This window comes from Seriola aureovittata, chromosome 21, assembly GCF_021018895.1.
Source record: "Seriola aureovittata isolate HTS-2021-v1 ecotype China chromosome 21, ASM2101889v1, whole genome shotgun sequence".
Lineage (NCBI taxonomy): Eukaryota > Metazoa > Chordata > Actinopteri > Carangiformes > Carangidae > Seriola > Seriola aureovittata.
The window spans coordinates 17,635,713-17,649,930 of record NC_079384.1 but is presented as its reverse complement, the minus strand read 5'-3'; the positions used below and the strand labels follow the sequence as shown (position 1 = coordinate 17,649,930).

Below are 14,218 nucleotides of genomic sequence, written 5' to 3'. Positions count from 1 at the left end.
CCCTCAGGAGGGTTTGGTGTAGAAATCAATCTCAGGACAAAATATCACCATCCAGTGAAAACCATGCACCTGGCACACTTGGAGAGATTTAACTTGTCCTTTGTTTATGGGTTGAGAAAATCCGTTGGATGATCCAAAATCTGCACTGTCACACAGCTCATTCACACAGTTAATATATAATACACAAAGGGCTGGACAGTCAACACTATACAGTATCTTACTGGTCTCAAAATATAATACAGTTTAAATCGATGAGAACCACATGTAAATGACTGCGGAGTGCAGAATATGATGCTGGGGAACTGTGCAGTTTCTCAACTGATAATAACTACCAGATAATATGAGTAGTTGCTTAATTTTGATGAATTGGATGAAAGTATGAGCGAGCCTGTTAATTAATTTCTATATAATGTATTAAAAACAAGTATGATGAGGAGTCACACTAGCAGCTCTGTGAAGTTGTATTCAGACACAGCGGTGCTTTGAGTCAGCATGAAAAAGTAGAACCAACAACAACTAAATCAGAAAGCTGAATCTGCAGTTGAGGCTTCTCTCACTGACAGACACTGAACTGCTGGATGCTTTTCTCTGTTTGCTCTGATCCAGCTCCACACACACTGATTATACATCAAGCTGCAATCTGGATTGCTTTCCCTAAAAGCATCTTAGCATTAAGATTCTCTTTTATTGCAATATTATCCTCACAGTTGAAATATGTAAGTGAGCTCTGGTTTCATACAAGACTCTGCAGCTGAAGACACAGAAACAACAACAAAACCTGAAGATGTATCGGAAGATTAAATGGTTTATTTGTCACATGTACAAGCTACATGTGTAGGGAAATATGCAATGTGCGGGGCAGTGCAAAAGATTCACTGAAGAGTGAGGACACATTTTCATTTTCAGCCACTAAATTAGAGATAAATTCCCTGAAAACAGCAAAACCTCCCTGTACAGTGATTTAGACCCTGTTCACACCCTGCAACAACTGACAACAACACAGAACACTCCCTGTATTTTTGATCGCATTTGTCTGCATTGATCGTTCTGATTCTAATTGACCATGAGGAAAATCTCTATTGTCAACAGCCGTAAAAACAGAAGAACTGATAAACAGATGAATGTGAATGACCTGAGGTTAACCTCCTCGGTCCTGGAGGTACAAACCTCTGGTTTAACAGGTAGAAGAAGTCATAAAATAGATAACAAGGGTTTCAGTAAAATGTTCTGTTTACAGTGTTTGTGCTTAAAAAGAAAAACCTTCTTTTTAATCTTCTAAAAATGGAGCAAAGCATCAGGGAAAATACAGGTTTATAAGTTGTAAATAATGGTTTCATTAATGGTTAATAAATCATACTAATGCGTCACTTATTAGTCAGTTATTATCCCCGTGAATTCTTTAGAAAACTTCTCCAATTGACTGTTTTGAAAATATGATGCAAAGCATTTGGGCAACTGCAACACTGTATTTTACAGCTCCATAATTTCCCAACAATTTCCTGGGGATAATTTAGATCTAATTATAGGTAAAATATTGACAATGGTTAATTGGATCCAATTAATGAAATTCTAGTGTAATATAGAGTCTTGTGCTGAAAGTTATGAAGATATTATAATTATTTGTTCAGTTAATCAATAGATCATTACTGTCATCGCTTTTTAATCTATAATCAATGTCCTAAATTTTTATGAAGACAACTAAATTAAGTATTTTGTTCTAATACATTTAATGGTACAAGTGTCTTCTTCAATTTAAAGCATTAACCGTGGTTCTGTGAAGTTTACATGAGACGTTATTACAACACAAAGAGGTTAATGTAGCCAATATAAACCCTTTATAAAGGCTGCCTTATTATAAAGTGGCACCAAACAGAAACTAAATTAAAACATGTTTTTTAGCAGAAAAGCTGCAAGTACAGATGCAAAAAACCATATTATCAACAATATATTAACTATAGTCTGAGAACATAAGCTTATTCATGCATATGTTCAAAGATACAAGCAAGTTCAAGAGATCACAACATCTAGCAGCTCTAGCCTTTCTAACCAGTCCAGTCTGCCTCACCTCACTTCCTGCACAGCTCAGACAAACTCATCCCCTCTGATTCCATCCTTACACAAACACACTTTGCTATAATTCAGCCCAAATAAAAAAAATTTAGAAACAGCATTGACAGGCATCCTGCGCTGTGGTTGTGTGGACTTACACAGCCGTGCTGTTCCTGCGTGAGGCTCGAGTCCTGCTGATCTGCAGCTTTCTCTTCCACATCCCCCCTGCCTACAGGAGGGAAACCACCTGTTTTCAGGCAGCGGCAGAGCGACTTCCATGAGCCAAAAAATAGGGGTGGGGGGGGTGGGGGGGGTGGAGTGACAGAGGGAGGAGAAAGAAGGGAAGGGGAGGGCAGCCGGAAGAATGAGACCTGATGATCTGGTCCTTTCACTCTTTCCATCATCACCTGCCAATCTCTCCCTGAACCAACAATCAACAGGTTCCTCTGCAGAATTTATAAACTGACTGAATGTTTATGACTGCACACACACACACACACACACACACACACACACAAACACACACACACACACACACACACACACACACACTGCAATAAGGAAAATTATATGAAACACATATAAGACAGCAGTCCTGGCTTTTTAAACCCTGTAACTCCTTTTTCTCACCTCACAGACACACTCACACCTTTTCTCTCCTGGCTTGGCTGGATGATTATTGATCCGACTGAAATGAAACAGCTGGACGGAGGAGGAAAAAAAAAAAGGGAAAAAAAAAAAAAGGAAAAAGCTCTTTTCTTTCATTCTTCCATCTCCTCGGCTGAAGTGTGTTCCTCGTGAGCCTCAGCATGCAGCTCTCTGACTGGATCTCTTGTTCTTTTCTACTCAATCCAGCTCTTAGCTAATGCAGCTGTTTGAGCGAGTGGTTGCTTCAAAGGAATACTCCACCAAAAATCTATTTTTTTGAGCATCAAAAACCACCTGTTGGCTCGGGAGGTGGCTGTAAAAAGTTTGTAGTTTGATCATTTACAGATGAGGACAGCTGGATTCATTTTTTATGATCTTTTGTACCAAATAATCACATAAATTACATATTTCAGCCTTTCAACACATCATTGCACAACAATTTATAGTTTTACTGCAACTATCAACTCAAATTATAGATCTACGCATACAACTATACTAGTGCATACCAGTGCTAAAAGTCGTCAGATTCAGAAAGCACATACCACATGTTCTGCATTAGTGGATCTGAAGATGTTTTATGGGATCACTCAGACCCCCTGCAAGCACAATTACATGAGACACACGAGCAAAATGTTACAGCTGCCTGTTGCATGTGGTTTGGTATTTGCTGTTTGTCTGTAACTCACTGCTGCAGCCTCCCTCGACTAGGACACTCTAAAACTAGAATCACCACCTCATGGCTGTATGCCTCCACCAACCAGCCAAGTTGCAGGAAATATGGTCACAATCTCCACTTCCTGAGTGTTTTTACAGAGCTTTATGATGTCACAGTGAAGCTGACCTTTGACCTTTTGGATATAAAATGTCATCACTTCATCATTGTATCCCATAAGACGTGTTAAATTGCATCATAATTAGTGTTTGAATTTGTGAGTTATGGCCAAAAACATGTTTTGTGAGGTCACAGTGACCTTGAACTTTGACCTTTGACCATCAAATTCTTATCAGTTCTTCCTTGAGTCCAAATGGACATTCCCTCGACATGTTCCTTAGATGTTGCGTTCACAAGGCCAAAACCATGTTTTGTGAGGTCACCTAACCTGGCCCTTTGACCACCAAAATCTAATCAGATCCCATAGGATGTTACTGATATATCGTGTTCAGGAGAATGGGACGGACGGACAGATGGACAACCCGAAAACATAATGCCTGACTGTCGCCGTTTTCCTGTTTAAACGCAGAAAAGTTTAAATTAAAAAAAATTATAAGACCACCACAAACCAAACAAAACAATATTTGACTATAATCAAACTGAGAAGTGCAGTAACACAGAGTTTATAGGAGGTTGTGAGTGGTAACTGCGACCACATGTTGCTGCAACAAACTTTTCAGAGCCACCTGTCACGGCCAACAGACAGTGAGTGTCACACTTCAGGTGAAAAGAGCGTGCTAGCTGCAGTGCTGTATACTTCATTAGATTGGTAGAAGGGGATTTAATCATATCCAGATCTGTTTGTGACTGTATCCACTGTGTGGCTTTAGCTGCAGCACAATGACAGTGTTTCTGTTAGCTCAGCCACAGTGGCTCTGTCTCTTCATATTGACTTAACCTAATTTCTATCAGACACACTGTATACAAATCCAGGACTTTTCCTGAAGGTTTGAAGCTGAGTAAATCACTGACAGTCCCGCCACTGCTGCTGCTGCTGCTCTCTCTGGATTCATTTCCTCTCTGACAACAAGTCGCTGCAACGCAAGATTTACTGGCTCAGTGAATGTAACTACGGGATAATGATCCTCATGTAAACACACACACATAAACACACACTAATGAGGAGGTTAGCAATTAGTCTACACACCTGGAAGAGTCTGGTGCTGCTCTTTCACACACTCAGGCAAACACAAGTAATCGAAACATGCTCACAATGCAAATTGTGTTTCCTCTGTGACAGTTTATATTGCACACACACACACACACACACACACACACACACACACACACACACACACACACACACACACACACACACACACACACACACACACACCTCATCTCTTTTCATGCTATGATAAATACGAAGCTTAACACAAGCAAAACAAACTGCTGTCAGCTGCTGCAGTTAGACGCTGCTTTTCTTGACCTCGCAGGCTTGTATGTATTAAATCTGCAAATGTACCTGCATAACAGAACACAATAACATTTACATATTATTCAAATGGCTCAAGTTTGAACTGTCATGTCCTCAATTACCAGCAGGAGGCAAGATTCGATAATACTTTGACCACATGTCTCCCTGAGGGAAATGCATGTATTATTAATGTGTTATTAACTGTATATCAAAGCTATAGCTGCAGCATAATGTACCTGCAGAATGAGTGACTGGTCTGTGGAAGAAGCAGGACAATGTGTACTCAATGTCTATCAGAGGTAAAGCTCTATATATATATATATATATATATATATATATATATATATATATATATATTCCCAGCACACAGTATTCTAATGTCTCCCAGACTCTCTGCAGATATTTCTGTTTAAAAAGTAGATACAGAAAAACAGATGCTCAAATTTCATGAGGATGTAAAAATAGATGTTTTGAATGATAATACAAGCAGCAACTCAGTTTTACACGCAGTCAACTGGAGACACAGGGATCCTTGAGATGCTCTAGAAGATAAAAAACTGTCTGAGAGCGTATTAAAGGTTTACTACACTTGGCTCTCTGTACTGACACCAGAAGTAAACACTAGTCTTATCTCATATAATGCAGCGAGAAACAGATGCAAAGAAAATGTTCGTTGTTTAGCCAGAAATTAGTCAAACAAGTCATTAAGAGGAAATTTGCACTGTACAAATTAAGATGATTTAAGAAAGATTATTTTCCAAAAAAATTCTTCGCAACTGAAGATCACAGATTGTTATGGTTGTTTATCTTTCCTGACTCTCAACAGCCTGGTATAGAAAGCAAAGGACGTGACAGTGAAAGTGAACATGAAAATGTGTAATGCAGCACTATGATTCTTTCTGTCTGTCTTGTGAGCAGATATGGGCTGGACATAGTTGTATGCATGACAGAATAATAGAAAAATTAATTATTCATATCATGCAGTATAATACAGCCCCATCAATACATAGAATTAATAATGGTGCATATAAAAAGGCTTCATAATATCCTTCATGTAAAGGCTGAAAGGAGCACAGACAGTGTACCATAGTTTCGATGTTCCTTATTGTATGTATTACATGTTCTTAAATCTAAAACCTTTCCTTTCCTATATGTTACAGCAATGTTTTCCTGCTCTTATTTTGATGTTATTGTTATTATTGCTGTTAATTTTATTATATATATTTTGAATCTATTAGTTTCTCATCATTTTTACGTAGTCACATTATTTTTTTTATTTTGTATTTCTATAATTTTGTGATATTTCAACATACTTATATATAGGTATATAGGTTTTAAATAAGCCCGCTGAGCTTTTTGCCTCCCTGCACTATATGCAATTTGTTTTCTTTGTCACTTTTCAAATAAAAAAAAACTAATGTCATATTCATACTTTATAAAGTGTTATGAAGCTTTTATCTTCTCTTTTAGGTGGAATCTTTGAACCAACTTGTCCCTGATATTAGGTCGAGATATCTTTCCATTTCCCTGAGCATGAGGTCACTTCTGATGATATCTAAACTTAATCTTATAATGTTATTAGACTGCTGAGCCAGATTTCTATATTGTGTCACAAGAAACACAGGCGTATTAGACCTCTTAGTTTTTCTTGTTAGCATTTTTTATCAAAAACTTTCTTTATTGTACTGAACATAGTAATGGGGTTGAATTTAACCACATATATCGATTTAAACTATAAAAATACCTACAACTAAAGGCTTTTAACATGAGTTTTTTTCTCTGACAAAGTGCCATTATTGACAAAACATGCTGCATATGCTGCTAACATTTCCTCGTGTTTGGCGCTGCCTCTGTTTATCTGCACATGTGAGGAGAGGAGAAGGTCAGCTGTTAATGTTGTGCTGACGTTTCCACTCGGGGGATCAGGTCCTCATAACGCGGCATGACGTGGGGGTCGCAGCTGAGGAAGGGAGAGGCTGAAAAACACATATTTTTGAAAAAGATAAAAATCTAAAGGGAGAAAAGCAAAAAAAAAACTTCCCACAGGGTGGACGAAAAAACGATAAATGTTACATATGGCCACCTTTGCCTCGGAGAAGAAGGATGAAAGGAGAAAGAGCCAAGCTCAGCCTGGTCCAGAATATTATTTGAAGATGTTGTATCTTTCTCTTCATCTGAGCCTCACTCCTGACTCACTCTGACTCGCCCTCCTCTCCTCTCTCTGCAGCTTTTTGTTAATTGTTTGACACATCAAGGGCGTTACAGCATCCAGAATCAAAGCCTCAGCAGCACAGCCGCTACTTTACTGCAGCATCAGCTTCTGTCGTCACACCCGGGATTCCCACTGGCACAGAGAGAAGAGAGAGAGGAGGCGAGGCGGAGGGAGGCAGTGATGGTGGTGTATGGTGGTGGTGGTGGTGGTGAAGAATACAGAAGCAGTCGGAGATAATAGATGTGTAAAAGGGGTTTTACACTGATAAATCTTTTGAGACGTTTTGGAAAGGGCACTGGAGCAAGTACAGATTGTTCTCTCGTAAAATGACTCAACCCTCTGTGTTTTTTCCCCCTCTTCCTCTGGTCCAGGACTTCTTTTGGCAGAAGACCAGACACCCTTAAATTTTCATGTCCCGCAATTAAAAAGGCAAAAAAGTTCAAAGGCGTCTTCCTCAGTCCGAACAGATGCACCAACACTGTGAGGGACTGGGAGTGATCCCTGAGGGCTGTAGACTTTCATAGCTGTTGAATATTTATCTGGTAACTGATGTGCACTGGCTTAATAAAGATATACACTCACTGACACTCACATTGTACAAATGTACAATCTTCCATGAATTCTACCTGTATGAAGTTGATATATTTTCAGTTTTTGTTGACGTTGTCAGACAGATGACAATTCTACTTCATGTTTATTACTGAGGTTGCAGTGTGTGCAAACACTTTGTGCAATTAATATATGGCGTGAAAAAATTTATAATGTCAGTTTAGTCATGATGCAAATTTAACTTATAGAGGAACTGCTGCTACATGGAGTAGGACATAAGCTTAACTCATTTTCAGGTCTGATATTTCAGGGAAGCAACCACACACTAATGTGCATATATGGTACAAAATAATCTTGTAAGGGTAAAGGCAATATATGTGAATTCATGCCAAAATATCTGCTATCATAAAACATTTAGCAAATGCATGTATTTTATCAACCTGGAACTGGTTACTGGGATCCAACCTTAGGGATAAAACTAACACACTACAACACTTAAAGACCCTACATGTAGTATCTATATCTTGTAGTATAATTTCATGAAGCTACACTCTACAAATTCTGCACATCGGGGCTTTAAATGCCCTGTTTCACGATGAGCTATTTACTGTAGCTGTGTTCTTATTCAGGGAAAGAAGTGCAAAGTACTTCTGACGTCAGCCCTCATGAATCATTTGTGGCCTTGAAATAAAAATGAATAAAAGAGTATGGGGCTCTAGTCAGAACAGAAAAGGACAGTGGAATAAGTTATGATGTAGGCATGACAAAATCCGAGAGAGTGATTCACCTCATCTGTATGAAACAATTGTGATTATAACCTTAACCCTGTATGGGTAGTTTTGACCTTGGTAAATGTCCTTCACTAGTTTTGTGCCAGTTGAACACAGAGGCAACAGCACATATCTGAGCAGGTCAGCCTCTGGTAATTCTAATGTCTATATTCCAGCCCTCCTCTATTAAGCTAGCTGGGGGTTGTAACAGCATTTATATTGTGATAATACATTGTTTTCATTACTTTATTTAACCATTTTAAGGCTTTAATTACATCAAATCTGCATCATATTAAAATCTATTCCCTCTAGGTGTTACTGAAGCTGAGCTAGATAATGAAATAATGAGGGATGAATAGATAACATTACATGACAATTACAAACTGATAAAACTACAATCAAACAACAGAAATGGCTCTAAAATCAGCTGTAGTTTTACAGTAGTGCTTTGCTCATTCGAAAGTGTGTGGACACACCACAGCAGCTCCTGTCACCTTTAGTCAGCCCAACACTGGATGTGTTTTCTCTGCTGAGTGAAACTTGCCCAGCAAACCAACCAGCTTCATCACTGCTGCTGCTGTTTTACCAGGAAGAACAATCCCAGTGGTGAATGATGAACCTCAGCAGAGACATGAGAGCTCAGTGCTGCACAGAGGAGGAGATTAGATCACAGTCAGAGGCTTCATGAGTGGTGGTGGCGGCAGCAGGAGGTAGATGTGATACCATCACACCAAATCATTTTCTGTATATTATACATTTTTATATTAATGGATATTATTTCTGACACGATGGATCAAATGTATGAGCAGGTTCCCAGTTTGCATTGACAGCAAGGATATATATGAGTATGAATACGAGTATACCAGTTTCACACTATTCTGCTGACAGTTGGTGGCGGTAATGCGGCGAGAAACACAACAATGTACCAAGAAGAAGAGGAAAATTGATGTCATGAACATGGACGTAAACAACAAAAATGTTTTATGAGGAAAATGTTTGTCAGGCCTCGAGGATTCACACTCTGTGTTTTGGAGTGAATGTGAAGAGCATTGATACATGCATTTTCTTGGTGAATACAATGTGCTAACCTATTAGCCAAAGCTACGATCAGTGCTGGTAGCAAAACAATATTGCTAAAGGAGACCTCCCTCCCATGAATGATATAAACACGAGTTTCTACAAGAGCAGCCATAAAAGAAGTTTTCCTGAAAAAATGATAATTTTTCAACATTTTCAGACCTACAGAGCTCTGAACAATATCTAAAACATGTCTACACAATGTCAGAAGGCTTGTTCATACAAACTACCTTTGAAAACTACTTCTACAATGTCTGCTACGATGACCAACTCTCACAACATACATGTATTTACACTTTTTTTGTCCAATATTTTTCTTTTTTAGTCATTTATTTGGAGAAATTCACTAGACACAGAATAAAATCCTCAGAAATAAAGAATTATTGAACTGTCTGAGTCTCTGAGATGTCACAGTTTTTACTCCACCTGCACTGCCAGACACATGAGCTCCAGTCAATACAACAGCCATCATGTGTGGTTGGTTGCTTCTGGACAAACAGCAGGAGGTGACAGGCCTGAGAAAGCTTTGATATATTTATTCTATGTCTGCAGACTGGTCATTTAACCCAGACTGGAGAAAGGAGTGATGTATCTCGTAATAGCCACCAGGCTATAATGCACTTTGACTATATTATGCAATATGTGTATATGACTTACATCCCATTCATACCGGATTTATTTCTGTAGGGGAGGTGGTGTGATTTTAATATTACCTGCCCTGGTCAGTGATTTTAATCCAGAGCACTTATGTGGGTCATTCTTCACCCTCCCTCTATCCACAGGAATAATCACAGCCAGGGTTGGAGACGGGGTTGTTACAGCTGAAACGAGCCACTGTTTTTCAGCAAACTGGTTGCTGCTCCTGTAATTTACATCTTTGTATATTAAAAGAAGAAAGGAAGGAAGAGCAGCTTGTCCTTAAACCTTTGAAATGTGACTTTCTGTGTGAAAACACAAATGTTTTTGCTAAACTGATGGATGGAAACACAGATATATCGGCCAATCTGAGGACAAATATGACAAGAGGATGAGGAGATCAAGACCAAGAAAAGCTCATCCAATGGGCTGTTGTAATGTTGCCTACGGGTTTTCTCTTTTGGGCCTCGCTTTTAGCCTGTATTTGTTTACATTTGGCATTACACACACATTGGCCATTCATGTTATTTGTTTAGATTGAAAAAAAAAAGAATGAATTTAGGCAGAAATAGATGTATGACGAGGACAATCCCCCCCAGGAGAAATGTTCCAGGTGAAGTCAGATAACTCAGCATGCTTCTCTCTAATACTAACTTGAGGTGGAGGAGGTGGGGGTGGGAGGTTGCTATGGCAGCAGGTGTTGCAGTGACGAAGTGGATAGATGGATCAAACGTCGGAATGGAGACGGCGTGTGAAGATGAATAATGAAGCGGCAGAGTAAAGAGGAGTCATTCCTCTAACAGGAGCCTGAGGTGCGGCGCTGGTGGCCGAGCTTTCATTTGTCACAACAGCCGAGAGGAGATCTGTATCTTCACACACACACATACACAACCACTTGTGCTCACATCATCTTCTTTTGGCTTCAAGGTCATCTGCTCCACCTCAGCGACTGTGGAGTGGGGCTGGAATAAGAAATCATCAGGAAGCCTTAAAACAAGATCCTGATGAACTGAAACCCAGAGTTGGAATGTAACTAAGTACATTTACTGATGTTCTTTACTTGATTATTATCTCCACTACATTTCATTTGGAAGTAAAATAAATGTCAGTTAAATTAATATTTACAGATCTATAATGTATGGCAGATCAAAGTCATCAATTTTTGTCTTTCTAGGAAACTCTGATGGATGCTGATGTCCATTTACACTTCATAATTAGAACCAAATTGAAAAAACTCTTTCTTTGCAAAGTCTGATAATTAACAGCTAAAAACAGCTGATTTCTTGGAAATTATGAAGGAGGTTTTCAGGAAATGAGCTGATAAATACAGGAGCTGTAAAATAAAAAGTTACCAAGATATTTGTATAAAAAAAATCTATTAATTGTGAGTCATTGTTCATGTAAAAACATGTAATGCTTCCGGCTAAAGGTGAGGATTTGCTGCTTTTTCTTTGTTATATCATTGTCATTACTATTATTATTATTATTATCAGTAGTAGTAGTAAATCATTATGAAGCATTATGAAGCATTATGAATGTGTCATTTTAGGTAATTGTGATGGTCATTTCTCACTATTTTCTGAAGTTTTACAAACCAAACAATCAATCAATAAATCGAGAACGTAATCTGCAGATTAATCCATAAAAAAAGCCTTATATAAAATAATTAACAATCTGCTCCACCTCAACCAAATACAACAGTAAAATGCTGCTTACACATAAATGCATCAATGAAAATAGTCCAATAATATAATGTATAACAGCATAACAGTCACAGTGAGTCAGTGCAGGACTTGTACTTCTACAGTGTTGTATTAAGACTTCTACTTGAGTCTGAACCTGAACTCTTCCTCCATCACTGGGAAAATGTAAATCTGTGCAAACGAATGTGTGCACGTCTGTGTGCAGATGAATAATAAAGTCTTGTTGTTTCTCTCTTTGCAGAAGAAAGAAATTAAACAATCTTTTCCGACCATATTTTATTTATAGGTTGTTCTATTTTCAGCTGTTTGATCAGCAGTGAATATAAAACACCGTTCACAGGACAGATGTTTCACACTGATACTCCTCAGAGTACAGAGACTCTCTGAGTGTTAAACGTGCTGAGCGCGATCCTCTCACTGTCTGCTGGGCTCTAACTTTCAACAAACACCGAGCTGCACAGAAAAACAAACGTCAGTCAGACAACAACTAAATTGTTGGTGGGACTGAACAAAAAAAATCATTTCAGCACCAACATCATCCAGTGCAACAGACACAGGAAACAGTATTTTAAAATAAAAACAGGCCCAGCATGGTGCACTAGTTATATGAAGCGTTTCACAGCTTGACAGAAAATTGCAACTGCTAAGCTAAATGCTAAACTAAGCTAATTGCCTCCTGGCTCCGGTTCTGTGCTTAACGCAGCCTCTAATCTCAAAGCAAGTTTTAAGCACATTTCCCAAAATCCAACTGAAATCACAAGTTATCCCTTTTTTCATGGGCAAAAATTGTGTCATTTATTGCTAATGTTTTTTCATAACTGAAAAAAGGGTTTTTGAGATAAATCACAAATACTCCTTTAGCCTCCGAGGCCTCTTTCAGCATGAAAGCTAAAGACCGACAGCTTTCTGTTAGAGTCATATTGAAGAATAACAACACTGCTCAGCATCTAAACCGTCCACTTTTTACATTTGCAAATTTAAGCTGTTAAATGTGCTACATCTTATTACCCATCTTTGTTTGGTGGCTCACTCAACAGGCAAAGGTGCAACACATGGAGACATTAGCCGGAAAGCTAATAAGCGTTGTGATTCAAGATGAGTCTTTTTTGTGCTGCGCTCTGGCTGTTTGCCAGTGTCACCATCAGCCAGTGACAGAACAGTCATCACAAATTATTTGATTGGCTATTTGCAAAGAGTTTCTGTCAACACAGACACAGAACAGGAGTATTCTCACTCATCAAACTAGAAATTTGTCCTTTTTGAATGTGAATTTTTGCAAAAAAAAATCTGATTTTTGAATGAATTGAGCCATTAGTGGTTAATATTTCCATGTGTGCTGTAAAAACTTTCAGGATTTATTTAATTTAATTCAATATTAGTGTTAGGCTCAGTTTCAACCCAAAATAAAATCTTCGATTCAAACACTTAGACACATATTCAGCTTTGTGCCATTTACAACAGACCACCTTGAGTGTGATGTCAGTGCAGAGCACATGCTGCATAGTAAACAGCCACAACACAACACAGCACAACATAACAAAACACAACCCGGGGCTAATGCCGCTCCACACAGCACAACAAATCAAAATGCTGCTCACAGCCAAAAGCTTCGAGCGTCCAAGTCCAGGTCCAGCTCTCCAGAGAGTTTCCTTTTTTTTTCTCTCAAGGAGCACTAAATCCCTCCAGCTTTTCTCAGCTCAATACAATGAAATGGCCTGACTCATTCCAGATTCACCCGGACTACCTCGGCCCTCTTGGCCCTCACGAGTGACAAGGCAACAAAACAGAGCAAAGCGGAGAAAAATAAAATTCAACCGTAGGAGGTCGTGAGCCTCTTTAAAGCCTCCAGAGATTCACTTCTCACCTCCGGGGACTAAATGTTGTCGCCTGAAAATAGCTCAGAACATTTCTTAGGAGGTGGAAATGGCTGTTTGGAATATTTGTAACAGGAAAAAAAGCTGTGTTTTAGAGCTGAAGAGCAGCAAACCTTTTCTATACAGTAGGAAGATGATTAATGTATCTTGTGTATTATAATCCAACAATCACCCCGACTTCATGCAGCGATGAAGGCGTGTGAAAGTCAGACAGGAAACAGGAATTGATCTTCTATCCAAAGGTCTTTACTGTTGTGAGGTCATGACGGGACACAGGAAATAGAAATTGATATTATTTCTATCTAATTGATATTATCAATACAATAACCTTACTAATTACTAACCTTACTCGAAAGGATTATATTTGTATTGACAGACACCTCATACTTTGTGATGGATATCTTATTAGCATCTTTACTACAAAGAGCACTGTCCTTTGTCTTTGCCTGATACTCAGTTCTGTCTCTTTATCGGAGAATATTGTCAATACTGTAAATAAAAACATGCACTACTTTGTCTGTTTTTATTACCTGAAAAATATCCTGATAAGTACCTGCAGTCTTCAGGCTGC

General features: G+C 38.7%; 1 protein-coding gene across 5 annotated transcripts in view; it reads right to left on the bottom strand.

The window, feature by feature from the left end:
• The window catches only part of LOC130162216 (rho GTPase-activating protein 44-like), an 83,218-nt gene that overhangs the window by 34,947 nt on the left and 34,053 nt on the right, over window positions 1–14,218 (bottom strand). The window lies entirely within an intron of this gene.